The sequence below is a fragment of the Stenella coeruleoalba genome, assembly GCF_951394435.1.
Source record: "Stenella coeruleoalba genome assembly, chromosome: 4".
Taxonomy (NCBI): domain Eukaryota; kingdom Metazoa; phylum Chordata; class Mammalia; order Artiodactyla; family Delphinidae; genus Stenella; species Stenella coeruleoalba.
Window position 1 is genome coordinate 90,298,214 of NC_137149.1, and position 17,468 is coordinate 90,315,681.

At 43.7% G+C, this 17,468-nt stretch overlaps 1 long non-coding RNA gene across 50 annotated transcripts in view; it reads left to right on the forward strand.

The window, feature by feature from the left end:
* Positions 1-12,033, forward strand: part of LOC307185334 — a 3,778,167-nt gene extending 3,766,134 nt beyond the window's left edge. For 49 of the 50 annotated variants that reach the window (XR_013827964.1, XR_013827965.1, XR_013827990.1 and 46 more), the window contains one exon: positions 11,968-12,033. This is a non-coding gene — a long non-coding RNA (uncharacterized lncRNA). The remainder of the gene's footprint in view (positions 1-11,967) is intronic. The other variant, XR_013827989.1, reaches the window with a different exon arrangement.
* The last annotated feature ends 5,435 nt before the right edge of the window (positions 12,034-17,468 follow it).

The following is a 17,468-nucleotide window of genomic DNA, read 5'->3' on the forward strand; positions in this document are numbered from 1 at the left end:
CGATAGCTGTCATTTATAACTCTGCAGGTTTGTGAATTACAGTGCCCCTGAGCTCCTATCTTCAACTCGCTTTGTTTTGAGCTGGCCGCAACACCGCAGGATGGCTTCAGGCCCTAATCTGGTTCCGGCACGGCACGCTGAGCCTTTGGTTAATTCCTCTTCCTGGTGGGAAATGAGAGTTAAATTTGCCCGTCCAGACACCTCCAGCTATCCTCTCATTGGTTCTCGCTATTCCTGTTCATCTTCCGCAGAAATTGCAAACTGGGCCAAACAGTAGGTTAAAGGGACTGACTCTAAAAGTCGGGAGAGTGTTAGTAAAGCGTCTGGAATGTTGCACCCGAGTACCAGGGTATGAAAACTGAGACATATTTGAACACGTCTCCCGATCACATGGTTGATCATACTCTAGGTTCCACATGCATGTTTTAGCTGAAGGAAGAATACCTTAAACCTGGGTAGTTGAAACCCGTGGAATGGGTACCATGCAATATGACTTCAAAGGGTCTTCATTTGCTCACCGAACCTCTCGAATCCTATCACTGCTGCGTTTATGCCCCTGTACACATGCTTGATTCTCTTTCGGAGACATAGCAATCCATAGGTTTTAAGATACTTACTAGTCAGGTACATTCTTAGGCGTTTAATATGGGGTTTTGAGTCCATTTCGTTGAGCAAGGAGTAGCTCTTGTCTATTCCATATTTGGCTTAAGGAACTTTATCTGTGCTCATTTCAATCTCTGGTTTTATGCAGCACCCCAACTCACCTTTACCCTTAAGCAAGAATAAGTTGGTTTTCTAAATTTGAGACCCTGTTCTGTTCTGTAATTCAGTTCCTGTGTAGCCAAGTTTACATTCTGTGTATTACTGATATCTTATGATGTTTCTTTTTCTGTGTGACTTATTTCAGTTAGAATCATCATACCTGAATCCACTCATTGTGCTTCTAAGGGCCTGATGACACAGATTTCATTGCTGAGTGATATTGCTTTGTAAGTAAATACCACAACTTCTTTATCCATTTTTCACTTTCTGCGATGTTGAACTTGTACTGTAAACGAGGTTCTTGTAAACAGAGGCGTCCCAAACTTTGGGGTGGCTGTGTCTTTTTGATTTTAATTTCTCTAAGCTATAGGACCATAAGTGGCAGTGCCCTAGGCTCTGTTGCTTTGTTTTTTAGATGTTTCAGGAAACACCATACACTTCTCCCGAGTGTCTGTTGGCAATTTACATCCCGCCCATCAGCATAACAAGGCTCCCAGTTCTCCATGGCCTGTCCTGCCTTTCTGGATTTTACACTTTTTTCAGATGGCCCTTTTGACCGGGGGGAAGTGAGACTTCATTGTAGTGCAGATTTCCTTTGCAAGCTTGCTTGGTTGGCCAAAAAGGGCGTATGCGTTTTTTCCTGAATATATTCAGGAAAAAACGCATACGCCCTTTTTGGCCAAGTGCATCATTGTGGACGTTCTGCCTCTTTTCCTATGCTTTCAATGCAATTCCAGTCTACCTCCTGAAATCGGTTTCCTGCAATTCTGCCCCGCTTTCAAGTCCTCTTGGCAGCCTTACTTCAGTCTATTTTTGGACGATAGCTGTCATTTATAACTCTGCAGGTTTGTGAATTACAGTGCCCCTGAGCTCCTTTCTTCAACTCGCTTTCTTTTGAGCTGGCCGCAACACCACAGGATGGCTTCAGGCCCTAATCTGGTTCCGGCACGGCACGCTGAGCCTTTGGTTAATTCCTCTTCCTGGTGGGAAATGAGAGTTAAATTTGCCCGTCCAGACACCTCCAGCTATCCTCTCATTGGTTCTCGCTATTCCTGTTCATCTTCCGCAGAAATTGCAAACTGGGCCAAACAGTAGGTTAAAGGGACTGACTCTCCAAGTCGGGAGAGTGTTAGTAAAGCGTCTGGAATGTTGCACCCGAGTACCAGGGTACGAAAACTGAGACATATTTGAACACGTCTCCCGATCACATGGTTGATCATACTCTAGGTTCCACATGCATGTTTTAGCTGAAGGAAGAATACGTTAAACCTGGGTAGTTGAAACCCGTGGAATGGGTACCATGCAATATGACTTCAAAGGGTCTTCATTTGCTCACCGAACCTCTCCAATCCTATCACTGCTGCGTTTATGCCCCTGTACACATGCTTGATTCTCTTTCGGAGACATAGCAATCCATAGGTTTTAAGATACTTACTAGTCAGGTACATTCTTAGGCGTTTAATATGGGGTATTGAGTCCATTTCGTTGAGCAAGGAGTAGCTCTTGTCTATTACATATTTGGCTTAAGGAACTTTATCTGTGCTCATTTCAATCTCTGGTTTTATGCAGCACCCCAACTCACCTTTACCCTTAAGCAAGAATAAGTTGGTTTTCTAAATTTGAGACCCTGTTCTGTTCTGTAATTCAGTTCCTGTGTAGCCAAGTTTACATTCTGTGTATTACTGATATCTTATGATGTTTCTTTTTCTGTGTGACTTATTTCAGTTAGAATCATCATACCTGAATCCACTCATTGTGCTGCTAAGGGCCTGATGACACAGATTTCATTGCTGAGTGATATTGCTTTGTAAGTAAATACCACAACTTCTTTCTCCATTTTTCACTTTCTGCGATGTTGAACTTGTACTGTAAACGAGGTTCTTGTAAACAGAGCCGTTCCAAACTTTGGGGTGGCTGTGTCTTTTTGATTTTAATTTCCCTAAGCTATAGGATCATAAGTGGAAGTGCCCTAGGCTCTGTTGCTCTGTTTTTTGGATGTTTCAGGAAACACCATACACTTCTCCCGAGTGTCTGTTGGCAATTTACATCCCGCCCATCAGCATAACAAGGCTCCCAGTTCTCCATGGCCTGTCCTGCCTTTCTGGATTTTACACTTTTTTCAGATGGCCCTTTTGACCGGGGGGAAGTGAGACTTCATTGTAGTGCAGATTTCCTTTGCAAGCTTGCTTGGTTGGCCAAAAAGGACGTATGCGTTTTTTCCTGAATATATTCAGGAAAAAACGCATACGCCCTTTTTGGCCAAGTGCATCATTGTGGACGTTCTGCCTCTTTTCCTATGCTTTCAACGCAATTCCAGTCTACCTCCTGAGATCGGTTTCCTGCAATTCTGCCCCGCTTTCAAGTCCTCTTGGCAGCCTTACTTCAGTATATTTTTGGATGATAGCTGTCATTTATAACTCTGCAGGTTTGTGAATTACAGTGCCCCTGAGCTCCTTTCTTCAACTCGCTTTCTTTTGAGCTGGCCGCAACACCGCATGATGGCTTCACGCCCTAATCTGGTTCCGGTACGGCACGCTGAGCCTTTGGTTATTTCCTCTTCCTGGTGGGAAATGAGAGTTAAATTGGCCCGTCCAGACACCTCCAGCTAGCCTCTCATTGGTTCTCGCTATTCCTGTTCATCTTCCACAGAAATTGCAAACTGGGCCAAACAGGATGTTAAAGGGACTGACTCTCCAAGTGGGGAGAGTGTTAGTAAAGCGTCTGGAATGTTGCACCCGAGTACCAGGGTACGAAAACTGAGACATATTTGAACACGTCTCCCGATCACATGGTTGATCATACTCTAGGTTCCACATGCATGTTTTAGCTGAAGGAAGAATACCTTAAACCTGGAGAGTTGAGACCCGTGTAATGGGTACCATGCAATATGACTTCAAAGGGTCTTCATTTGCTCACCGAACCTCTCCAATCCTATCACTGCTGCGTTTATGCCCCTGTACACATGCTTGATTCTCTTTTGGAGACATAGCAATCCATAGGTTTTACGATACTTAGTAGTCAGGTACATTCTTAGGCGTTTAATATGCGGTGTTGAGTCCATTTCGTTGAGCAAGGAGTAGCTCTTGTCTATTCCATATTTGACTTAAGGAACTTTATCTGTGCTCATTTCAATCTCTGGTTTTATGCAGCACCCCAACTCACCTTTACCCTTAAGCAAGCATAAGTTGGTTTTCTAAATTTGAGACCCTGTTCTGTTCTGTAATTCAGTTCCTGTGTAGCCAAGTTTACATTCCGTGTATTACTGATATCTTATGATGTTTCTTTTTCTGTGTGACTTATTTCAGTTAGAATCATCATACCTGAATCCACTCATTGTGATGCTAAGGGCCTGATGACATAGATTTCATTGCTGAGTGATATTGCTTTGTAAGTAAATACCACAACTTCTTTATCCATTTTTCACTTTCTGCGATGTTGAACTTGTACTGTAAACGAGGTTCTTGTAAACAGAGGCGTCGCAAACTTTGGGGTGGCTGTGTCTTTTTGATTTTAATTTCCCTAAGCTATAGGACCATAAATGGAAGTGCCCTAGGCTCTGTTGCTTTGTTTTTTAGATGTTTCAGGAAACACCATACACTTCTCCCGAGTGTCTGTTGGCAATTTACATCCCGCCCATCAGCATAACAAGGCTCCCAGTTCTCCATGGCCTGTCCTGCCTTTCTGGATTTTACACTTTTCTCAGATGGCCCTTTTGACCGGGGGGAAGTGACACTTCATTGTAGTGCAGATTACCTTTGCAAGCTTGCTTGGTTGGCCAAAAAGGGCGTATACGTTTTTTCCTGAATATATTCAGGAAAAAACGCATACGCCCTTTTTGGCCAAGTGCATCATTGTGGACGTTCTGCCTCTTTTCCTATGCTTTCAATGCAATTCCAGTCTACCTCCTGAAATCGGTTTCCTGCAATTCTGCCCCGCTTTCAAGTCCTCTAGGCAGCCTTACTTCAGTATATATTTGGACGATAGCTGTCATTTATAACTCTGCAGGTTTGTGAATTACAGTGCCCCTGAGCTCCTATCTTCAACTCGCTTTCTTTTGAGCTGGCCGCAACACCGCAGGATGGCTTCAGGCCCTAATCTGGTTCTGGCACGGCACGCTGAGCCTTTGGTTAATTCCTCTTCCTGGTGGGAAATGAGAGTTAAATTTGCCCGTCCAGACACCTCCAGCTAGCCTCTCATTGGTTCTCGCTATTCCTGTTCATCTTCCGCAGAAATTGCAAACTGGGCCAAACAGGAGGTTAAAGGGACTGACTCTCCAAGTCGGGAGAGTGTTAGTAAAGCGTCTGGAATGTTGCACCCGAGTACCAGGGTACGAAAACTGAGACATATTTGAACACATCTCCCGATCACATGGTTGATCATACTCTAGGTTCCACATGCATGTTTTAACTGAAGGAAGAATACCTTAAACCTGGGTAGTTGAAACCCGTGGAATGGGTACCATGCAATATGACTTCAAAGGGTCTTCATTTGCTCACGAACCTCTCCAATCCTATCACTGCTGCATTTATGCCCCTGTACACATGCTTGATTCTCTTTCGGAGACATAGCAATCTATAGGTTTTAAGATACTTACTAGGCAGGTACATTCTTAGGCGTTTAATATGCGGTGTTGAGTCCATTTCGTTGAGCAAGGAGTAGCTCTTGTCTATTCCATATTTGGCTTAAGGAACTTTATCTGTGCTCATTTCAATCTCTGGTTTTATGCAGCACCCGAACTCACCTTTCCCCTTAAGCAAGCGTAAGTTGTTTTTCTAAATTTGAGACCCTGTTCTGTTCTGTAATTCAGTTCCTGTGTAGCCAAGTTTATATTTCGTGTATTACTGATATCTTATGATGTTTCTTTTTCTGTGTGACTTATTTCAGTTAGAATCATCATACCTGAATCCACTCATTGTGCTGCTAAGGGCCTGATGACATAGATTTCATTGCTGAGTGATATTGCTTTGTAAGTAAATACCACAACTTCTTTATCCATTTTTCACTTTCTGCGATGTTGAACTTGTACTGTAAACGAGGTTCTTGTAAACAGAGGCGTCCCAAACTTTGGAGTGGCTGTGTCTTTTTGCTCTTAATTTCCCTAAGCTATAGGACCATAAGTGGCAGTGCCCTAGGCTCTGTTGCTTTGTTTTTTAGATGTTTCAGGAAACACCATACACTTCTCCCAAGTGTCTGTTGGCAATTTACATCCCGCCCATCAGCATAACAAGGCTCCCAGTTCTCCATAGCCTGTCCTGCCTTTCTGGATTTTACACTTTTTTCAGATGGCCCTTTTGACCGGGGGGAAGTGAGACTTCATTGTAGTGCAGATTTCCTTTGCAAGCTTGCTTGGTTGGCCAAAAAGGGCGTATGCGTTTTTTCCTGAATATATTCAGGAAAAAACGCATACGCCCTTTTTGGCCAAGTGCATCATTGTGGACGTTCTGCCTCTTTTCCTAGGCTTTCAATGCAATTCCAGTCTACCTCCTGAAATCGGTTTCCTGCAATTCTGCCCCGCTTTCAAGTCCTCTTGGCAGCCTTACTTCAGTCTATTTTTGGACGATAGCTGTCATTTATAACTCTGCAGGTTTGTGAATTACAGTGCCCCTGAGCTCCTATCTTCAACTCGCTTTCTTTTGAGCTGGCCGCAACACCGCAGGATGGCTTCAGGCCCTAATCTGGTTCCGGCACGGCACGCTGAGCCTTTGGTTAATTCCTCTTCCTGGTGGGAAATGAGAGTTAAATTTGCCCGTCCAGACACCTCCAGCTAGCCTCTCATTGGTTCTCGCTATTCCTGTTCATCTTCCGCAGAAATTGCAAACTGGGCCAAACAGGAGGTTAAAGGGACTGACTCTCCAAGTCGGGAGAGTGTTAGTAAAGCGTCTGGAATGTTGCACCCGAGTACAAGGGTACGAAAAGTGAGACATATTTGAACACGTCTCCCGATCACATGGTTGATCATACTCTGGGTTCCACATGCATGTTTTAGCTGAAGGAAGAATACCTAAAACCTGGGTAGTTGAAACCCGTGGAATGGTTACCATGCAATATGACTTCAAAGGGTCTTCATTTGCTCACCGAACCTCTCCAATCCTATCACTGCTGCGTTTATGCCCCTGTACACATGCTTGATTCTCTTTTGGAGACATAGCAATCCACAGGTTTTAAGATACTTACTAGTCAGGTACATTCTTAGGCGTTTAATATGGGGTGTTGAGTCCATTTCGTTGAGCAAGGAGTAGCTCTTGTCTATTACATATTTGGCTTAAGGAACTTTATCTGTGCTCATTTCAATCTCTGGTTTTATGCAGCACCCCAACTCACCTTTCCCCTTAAGCAAGAATAAGTTGGTTTTCTAAATTTGAGACCCTGTTCTGTTCTGTAATTCAGTTCCTGTGTAGCCAAGTTTACATTCCGTGTATTACTGATATCTTATGATGTTTCTTTTTCTGTGTGACTTATTTCAGTTAGAATCATCATACCTGAATCCACTCATTGTGCTGCTAAGGGCCTGATGACACAGATTTCATTGCTGAGTGATATTGCTTTGTAAGTAAATACCACAACTTCTTTATCCATTTTTCACTTTCTGTGATGTTGAACTTGTACTGTAAACGAGGTTCTTGTAAACAGAGGCGTTCCAAACTTTGGGGTGGCTGTGTCTTTTTGATTTTAATTTCCCTAAGCTATAGGACCATAAGTGGAAGTGCCCTAGGTTCTGTTGCTTTGTTTTTTAGATGTTTCAGGAAACACCATACACTTCTCCCAAGTGTCTGTTGGCAATTTACATCCCGCCCATCAGCATAACAAGGCTCCCAGTTCTCCATGGCCTGTCCTGCCTTTCTGGATTTTACACTTTTTTCAGATGGCCCTTTTGACCGGGGGGAAGTGAGACTTCATTGTAGTGCACATTTCTTTGCAAGCTTGCTTGGTTGGCCAAAAAGGGCGTATGCGTTTTTTCCTGAATATATTCTGGAAGAAACGCATACGCCCTTTTTGGCCAAGTGCATCATTGTGGACGTTCTGCCTCTTTTCCTATGCTTTCAATGCAATTCCAGTCTACCTCCTGAAATCGGTTTCCTGCAATTCTGCCCCGCTTTCAAGTCCTCTTGGCAGCCTTACTTCAGTCTATTTTTGGACGATAGCTGTCATTTATAACTCTGCAGGTTTGTGAATTACAGTGCCCCTGAGCTCCTTTCTTCAACTCGCTTTCTTGTGACCTGGCCGCAACACCGCAGGATGGCTTCAGGCCCTAATATGGTTCCGGCACGGCACGCTGAGCCTTTGGTTATTTCCTCTTCCTGGTGGGAAATGAGAGTTAAATTTGCCCGTCCAGACACCTCCAGCTAGTCTCTCATTGGTTCTCGCTATTCCTGTTCATCTTCCGCAGAAATTGCAAACTGGGCCAAACAGGAGGTTAAAGGCGCTGACTCTCCAAATGGGGAGAGTGTTAGTAAAGCGTCTGGAATGTTGCACCCGAGTACCAGGGGAGGAAAACTGAGACATATTTGAACACGTCTCCCGTTCACATGGTCGATCATACTTGGGTTCCACATACATGTTTTAGCTGAAGGAAGAATACCTTAAACCTGGAGAGTTAAGACCCGTGGAATGGGTACCATGCAATATGACTTCTAAGGGTCTTCATTTGCTCACCGAACCTCTCCAATCCTATCACTGCTGCGTTTATGCCCCTGTACACATGCTTGATTCTCTTTCGGAGACATAGCAATCCATAGGTTTTAAGATACTTACTAGTCAGGTACATTCTTAGGCGTTTAATATGCGGTGTTGAGTCCATTTCGTTGAGCAAGGAGTAGCTCTTGTCTATTCCATATTTGGCTTAAGGAACTTTATCTGTGCTCATTTCAATCTCTGGTTTTATGCAGCACCCCAACTCACCTTTCCCCTTAAGCAAGCATAAGTTGGTTTTCTAAATTTGAGACCCTGTTCTGTTCTGTAATTCAGTTCCTGTGTAGCCAAGTTTACATTCCGTGTATTACTGATATCTTATGATGTTTCTTTTTCTGTGTGACTTATTTCAGTTAGAATCATCATACCTGAATCCACTCATTGTGCTGTTAAGGGCCTGATGACACAGATTTCATTGCTGAGTGATATTGCTTTGTAAGTAAATACCACAACTTCTTTATCCATTTTTCACTTTCTGCGATGTTGAACTTGTACTGTAAACGAGGTTCTTGTAAACAGAGCCGTTCCAAACTTTGGGGTGGCTGTGTCTTTTTGATTTTAATTTCCCTAAGCTATAGGACCATAAGTGGAAGTGCCCTAGGTTCTGTTGCTTTGTTTTTTAGATGTTTCAGGAAACACCATACACTTCCCCCGAGTGGTTGTTGGCAATTTACATCCCGCCCATCAGCATAACAAAGCTCCCAGTTCTCCATGGCCTGTCCTGCCTTTCTGGATTTTACACTTTTTTCAGATGGCCCTTTTGACCGGGGGGAAGTGAGACTTCATTGTAGTGCAGATTTCCTTTGCAAGCTTGCTTGGTTGGCCAAAAAGGGCGTATGCGTTTTTTCCTGAATATATTCAGGAAAAAACGCATACGCACTTTTTGGCCAAGTGCATCATTGTGGACGTTCTGCCTCTTTTCCTATGCTTTCAATGCAATTCCAGTCTACCTCCTGAAATCGGTTTCCTGCAATTCTGCCCCGCTTTCAAGTCCTCTTGGCAGCCTTACTTCAGTCTATTTTTGGACGATAGCTGTCATTTATAACTCTGCAGGTTTGTGAATTACAGTGCCCCTGAGCTCCTTTCTACAACTCGCTTTCTTTTGAGCTGGCCGCAACACCGCAGGATGGCTTCAGGCCCTAATATGGTTCCGGCACGGCACGCTGAGCCTTTGATTATTTCCTCTTCCTGGTGGGAAATGAGAGTTAAATTTGCCCTTCCAGACACCTCCAGCTAGCCTCTCATTGGTTCTCACTATTCCTGTACAGCTTCCGCAGAAATTGCAAACTGGGGCAAACAGGAGGTTAAAGGGACTGACTCTCCAAGTGGGGAGAGTGTTAGTAAAGCGTCTGGAATGTTGCACCCGAGTACCAGGGGAGGAAAACTGAGACATATTTGAACACGTCTCCCGTTCACATGGTTGATCATATTTGGGTTCCACATGCATGTTTTAGCTGAAGGAAGAATACCTTAAGCCTGGAGAGTTGAGACCCGTGTAACGGGTACCATGCAATATGACTTCAAAGGGTCTTCATTTGCTCACCGAACCTCTCCAATCCTATCACTGCTGCGGTTATGCCCCTGTACACATGCTTGATTCTCTTTTGGAGACATAGCAATCCATAGGTTTTACGATACTTACTAGTCAGGTACATTCTTAGGTGTTTAATATGCGGTGTTGAGTCCATTTCGTTGAGCAAGGAGTAGCTCTTGTCTATTCCATATTTGGCTTAAGGAACTTTATCTGTGCTCATTTCAATCTCTGATTTTATGCAGCACCCCAACTCACCTTTCCCCTTAAGCAAGCATAAGTTGGTTTTCTAAATTTGAGACCCTGTTCTGTTCTGTAATTCAGTTCCTGTGTAGCCAAGTTTACATTCCGTGTATTACTGATATCTTATGATGTTTCTTTTTCTGTGTGACTTATTTCAGTTAGAATCATCATACCTGAATCCACTCATTGTGCTGCTAAGGGCCTGATGACACAGATTTCATTGCTGAGTGATATTGCTTTGTAAGTAAATACCACAACTTCTTTATCCATTTTTCACTTTCTGCGATGTTGAACTTGTACTGTAAACGAGGTTCTTGTAAACAGAGGCGTCCCAAACTTTGGGGTGGCTGTGTCTTTTTGATTTTAATTTCCCTAAGCTATAGGACCATAAGTGGAAGTGCCCTAGGCTCTGTTGCTTTGTTTTTTAGATGTTTCAGGAAACACCATACACTTCTCCCGAGTGTCTGTTGGCAATTTACATCCCGCCCATCAGCATAACAAGGCTCCCAGTTCTCCATGGCCTGTCCTGCCTTTCTGGATTTTACACTTTTTTCAGATGGCCCTTTTGACCGGGGGGAAGTGAGACTTCATTGTAGTGCAGATTTCCTTTGCAAGCTTGCTTGGTTGGCCAAAAAGGGCGTATGCGTTTTTTCCTGAATATATTCAGGAAAAAACGCATACGCCCTTTTTGGCCAAGTGCATCATTGTGGACGTTCTGCCTCTTTTCCTATGCTTTCAATGCAATTCCAGTCTACCTCCTGAAATCGGTTTCCTGCAATTCTGCCCCGCTTTCAAGTCCTCTTGGCAGCCTTACCTCAGTATATTTTTGGACGATAGCTGTCATTTATAACTCTGCAGGTTTGTGAATTACAGTGCCCCTGAGCTCCTTTCTTCAACTCGCTTTCTTTTGAGCTGGCCACAACACCGCATGATGGCTTCAGGCCCTAATCTGGTTCCGGCATGGCACGCTGAGCCTTTGGTTAATTCCTCTTCCTGGTGGGAAATGAGAATTAAATTTGCCCGTCCAGACACTTCCAGCTATCCTCTCATTGGTTCTCGCTATTCCTGTTCATCTTCCGCAGAAATTGCAAACTGGGCCAAACAGTAGGTTTAAGGGACTGACTCTCCAAGTCGGGAGAGTGTTAGTAAAGCGTCTGGAATGTTGCACCCGAGTACCAGGGTACGAAAACTGAGACATAATTGAACACGTCTCCCGATCACATGGTTGATCATACTCTGGGTTCCACATGCATGTTTTAGCTGAAGGAAGAATACCTAAAACCTGGGTAGTTGAAACCCGTGGAATGGTTACCATGCAATATGACTTCAAAGGGTCTTCATTTGCTCACCGAACCTCTCCAATCCTATCACTGCTGCGTTTATGCCCCTGTACACATGCTTGATTCTCTTTCGGAGACATAGCAATCCATAGGTTTTACGATACTTACTAGTCAGGTACATTCTTAGGCGTTTAATATGCGGTGTTGAGTCCATTTCGTTGAGCAAGGAGTAGCTCTTGTCTATTCCATATTTGACTTAAGGAACTTTATCTGTGCTCATTTCAATCTCTGGTTTTATGCAGCACCCCAACTCACCTTTACCCTTAAGCAAGCATAAGTTGGTTTTCTAAATTTGAGACCCTCTTCTGTTCTGTAATTCAATTCCTGTGTAGCCAAGTTTACATTCCGTGTATTACTGATATCTTATGATGTTTCTTTTTCTGTGTGACTTATTTCACTTAGAATCATCATACCTGAATCCACTCATTGTGCTGCTAAGGGCCTGATGACACAGATTTCATTGCTGAGTGATATTGCTTTGTAAGTAAATACCACAACTTCTTTATCCATTTTTCACTTTCTGCGATGTTGAACTTGTACTGTAAACGAGGTTCTTGTAAACAGAGGCATCCCAAACTTTGGGGTGGCTGTGTTTTTTTGATTTTAATTTCCCTAAGCTATAGGACCATAAGTGGCAGTGCCCTAGGCTCTGTTGCTTTGTTTTTTAGATGTTTCAGGAAACACCATACACTTCTCCGGAGTGTCTGTTGGCAATTTACATCCCGCCCATCAGCATAACAAGGCTCCCAGTTCTCCATGGCCTGTCCTGCCTTTCTGGATTTTACACTTTTTTCAGATGGCCCTTTTGACCGGGGGGAAGTGAGACTTCATTGTAGTGCAGATTTCCTTTGCAAGCTTGCTTGGTTGGCCAAAAAGGGCGTATGCGTTTTTTCCTGAATATATTCAGGAAAAAACGCATACGCCCTTTTTGGCCAAGTGCATCATTGTGGACGTTCTGCCTCTTTTCCTAGGCTTTCAATGCAATTCCAGTCTACCTCCTGAAATCGGTTTCCTGCAATTCTGCCCCGCTTTCAAGTCCTCTTGGCAGCCTTACTTCAGTCTATTTTTGGACGATAGCTGTCATTTATAACTCTGCAGGTTTGTGAATTACAGTGCCCCTGAGCTCCTTTCTTCAACTCGCTTTCTTTTGAGCTGGCCGCAACACCGCAGGATGGCTTCAGGCCCTAATCTGGTTCCGGCACGGCACGCTGAGCCTTTGGTTAATTCCTCTTCCTGGTGGGAAATGAGAGTTAAATTTGCCCGTCCAGACACCTCCAGCTATCCTCTCATTGGTTCTCGCTATTCCTGTTCATCTTCCACAGAAATTGCAAACTGGGCCAAACAGGATGTTAAAGGGACTGACTCTCCAAGTGGGGAGAGTGTTAGTAAAGCGTCTGGAATGTTGCACCCGAGTACCAGGGGAGGAAAACTGAGACATATTTGAACACGTCTCCCGTTCACATGGTTGATCATACTTGGGTTCCACATGCATGTTTTAGCTGAAGGAAGATTACCTTAAGCCAGGAGAGTTGAGACCCGTGTAACGGGTACCATGCAATATGACTTCAAAGGGTCTTCATTTGCTCACCGAACCTCTCCAATCCTATCACTGCTGCGTTTATGCCCCTGTACACATGCTTGATTCTCTTTTGGAGACATAGCAATCCATAGGTTTTACGATACTTACTAGTCAGGTACATTCTTAGGTGTTTAATATGCGGTGTTGAGTCCATTTCGTTGAGCAAGGAGTAGCTCTTGTCTATTCCATATTTGGCTTAAGGAACTTTATCTGTGCTCATTTCAATCTCTGGTTTTATGCAGCACCCCAACTCACCTTTACCCTTAAGCAAGCATAAGTTGGTTTTCTAAATTTGAGACCCTGTTCTGTTCTGTAATTCAGTTCCTGTGTAGCCAAGTTTACATTCCGTGTATTACTGATATCTTATGATGTTTCTTTTTCTGTGTGACTTATTTCAGTTAGAATCATCATACCTGAATCCACTCATTGTGCTGCTAAGGGCCTGATGACACAGATTTCATTGCTGAGTGATATTGCTTTGTAAGTAAATACCACAACTTCTTTCTCCATTTTTCACTTTCTGCGATGTTGAACTTGTACTGTAAACGAGGTTCTTGTAAACAGAGCCGTCCCAAACTTTGGGGTGGCTGTGTCTTTTTGATTTTAATTTCCCTAAGCTCTAGGACCATAAGTGGCAGTGCCCTAGGCTCTGTTGCTTTGTTTTTTAGATGTTTCAGGAAACACCATACACTTCTCCCGAGTGTCTGTTGGCAATTTACATCCCGCCCATCAGCATAACAAGGCTCCCAGTTCTCCATGGCCTGTCCTGCCTTTCTGGATTTTACACTTTTTTCAGATGGCCCTTTTGACCGGGGGGAAGTGAGACTTCATTGTAGTGCAGATTTCCTTTTCAAGCTTGCTTGGTTGGCCAAAAAGGGCGTATGCGTTTTTTCCTGAGTATATTCAGGAAAAAACGCATACGCCCTTTTTGGCCAAGTGCATCATTGTGGACGTTCTGCCTCTTTTCCTATGCTTTCAATGCAATTCCAGTCTACCTCCTGAAATCGGTTTCCTGCAATTCTGCCCCGCTTTCAAGTCCTCTTGGCAGCCTTACCTCAGTATATTTTTGGACGATAGCTGTCATTTATAACTCTGCAGGTTTGTGAATTACAGTGCCCCTGAGCTCCTTTCTTCAACTCGCTTTCTTTTGAGCTGGCCGCAACACCGCAGGATGGCTTCAGGCCCTAATCTGGTTCCGGCATGGCACGCTGAGCCTTTGGTTAATTCCTCTTCCTGGTGGGAAATGAGAGTTAAATTTGCCCGTCCAGACACCTCCAGCTATCCTCTCATTGGTTCTCGCTATTCCTGTTCATCTTCCGCAGAAATTGCAAACTGGGCCAAACTGTAGGTTAAAGGGACTGACTCTCCAAGTCGGGAGAGTGTTAGTAAAGCGTCTGGAATGTTGCACCCGAGTACCAGGGTACGAAAACTGAGACATATTTGAACACGTCTCCCGATCACATGGTTGATCATACTCTGGGTTCCACATGCATGTTTTAGCTGAAGGAAGAATACCTAAAACCTGGGTAGTTGAAACCCGTGGAATGGTTACCATGCAATATGACTTCAAAGGGTCTTCATTTGCTCACCGAACCTCTCCAATCCTATCACTGCTGCGTTTATGCCCCTGTACACATGCTTGATTCTCTTTCGGAGACATAGCAATCCATAGGTTTTAAGATACTTACTAGTCAGGTTCATTCTTAGGCGTTTAATATGGGGTTTTGAGTCCATTTCATTGAGCAAGGAGTAGCTCTTGTCTATTCCATATTTGGCTTAAGGAACTTTATCTGTGCTCATTTCAATCTCTGGTTTTATGCAGCACCCCAACTCACCTTTACCCTTAAGCAAGAATAAGTTGGTTTTCTAAATTTGAGACCCTGTTCTGTTCTGTAATTCAGTTCCTGTGTAGCCAAGTTTACATTCTGTGTATTACTGATATCTTATGATGTTTCTTTTTCTGTGTGACTTATTTCAGTTAGAATCATCATACCTGAATCCACTCATTGTGCTGCTAAGGGCCTGATGACACAGATTTCATTGCTGAGTGATATTGCTTTGTAAGTAAATACCACAACTTCTTTCTCCATTTTTCACTTTCTGCGATGTTGAACTTGTACTGTAAACGAGGTTCTTGTAAACAGAGCCGTTCCAAACTTTGGGGTGGCTGTGTCTTTTTGATTTTAATTTCCCTAAGCTATAGGACCATAAGTGGAAGTGCCCTAGGTTCTGTTGCTTTGTTTTTTAGATGTTTCAGGAAACACCATACACTTCTCCCGAGTGTCTGTTGGCAATTTACATCCCGCCCATCAGCATAACAAGGCTCCCAGTTCTCCATGGCCTGTCCTGCCTTTCTGGATTTTACACTTTTTTCAGATGGCCCTTTTGACCGGGGGGAAGTGAGACTTCATTGTAGTGCAGATTTCCTTTGCAAGCTTGCTTGGTTGGCCAAAAAGGGCGTATGCGTTTTTTCCTGAATATATTCAGGAAAAAACGCATACGCCCTTTTTGGCCAAGTGCATCATTGTGGACGTTCTGCCTCTTTTCCTATGCTTTCAATGCAATTCCAGTCTACCTCCTGAAATCGGTTTCCTGCAATTCTGCCCCGCTTTCAAGTCCTCTTGGCAGCCTTACTTCAGTATATTTTTGGACGATAGCTGTCATTTATAACTCTGCAGGTTTGTGAATTACAGTGCCCCTGAGCTCCTTTCTTCAACTCGCTTTCTTTTGAGCTGGCCGCAACACCGCAGGATGGCTTCAGGCCCTAATCTGGTTCCGGCACGGCACGCTGAGCCTTTGGTTAATTCCTCTTCCTGGTGGGAAATGAGAGTTAAATTTGCCCGTCCAGACACCTCCAGCTATCCTCTCATTGGTTCTCGCTATTCCTGTTCATCTTCCGCAGAAATTGCAAACTGGGCCAAACAGTAGGTTAAAGGGACTGACTCTAAAAGTCGGGAGAGTGTTAGTAAAGCGTCTGGAATGTTGCACCCGAGTACCAGGGTATGAAAACTGAGACATATTTGAACACGTCTCCCGATCACATGGTTGATCATACTCTAGGTTCCACATGCATGTTTTAGCTGAAGGAAGAATACCTTAAACCTGGGTAGTTGAAACCCGTGGAATGGGTACCATGCAATATGACTTCAAAGGGTCTTCATTTGCTCACTGAACCTCTCGAATCCTATCACTGCTGCGTTTATGCCCCTGTACACATGCTTGATTCTCTTTCGGAGACATAGCAATCCATAGGTTTTAAGATACTTACTAGTCAGGTACATTCTTAGGCGTTTAATATGGGGTTTTGAGTCCATTTCGTTGAGCAAGGAGTAGCTCTTGTCTATTCCATATTTGGCTTAAGGAACTTTATCTGTGCTCATTTCAATCTCTGGTTTTATGCAGCACCCCAACTCACCTTTACCCTTAAGCAAGCATAAGTTGGTTTTCTAAATTTGAGACCCTGTTCTGTTCTGTAATTCAGTTCCTGTGTAGCCAAGTTTACGTTCTGTGTATTACTGATATCTTATGATGTTTCTTTTTCTGTGTGACTTATTTCAGTTAGAATCATCATACCTGAATCCACTCATTGTGCTTCTAAGGGCCTGATGACACAGATTTCATTGCTGAGTGATATTGCTTTGTAAGTGAATACCACAACTTCTTTATCCATTTTTCACTTTCTGCGATGTTGAACTTGTACTGTAAACGAGGTTCTTGTAAACAGAGGCGTCCCAAACTTTGGGGTGGCTGTGTCTTTTTGATTTTAATTTCTCTATGCTATAGGACCATAAGTGGCAGTGCCCTAGGCTCTGTTGCTTTGTTTTTTAGATGTTTCAGGAAACACCATACACTTCTCCGGAGTGTCTGTTGGCAATTTACATCCCGCCCATCAGCATAACAAGGCTCCCAGTTCTCCATGGCCTGTCCTGCCTTTCTGGATTTTACACTTTTTTCAGATGGCCCTTTTGACCGGGGGGAAGTGAGACTTCATTGTAGTGCAGATTTCCTTTGCAAGCTTGCTTGGTTGGCCAAAAAGGACGTATGCGTTTTTTCCTGAATATATTCAGGAAAAAACGCATACGCCCTTTTTGGCCAAGTGCATCATTGTGGACGTTCTGCCTCTTTTCCTATGCTTTCAACGCAATTCCAGTCTACCTCCTGAAATCGGTTTCCTGCAATTCTGCCCCGCTTTCAAGTCCTCTTGGCAGCCTTACTTCAGTATATTTTTGGACGATAGCTGTCATTTATAACTCTGCAGGTTTGTGAATTACAGTGCCCCTGAGCTCCTTTCTTCAACTCGCTTTCTTTTGAGCTGGCCGCAACA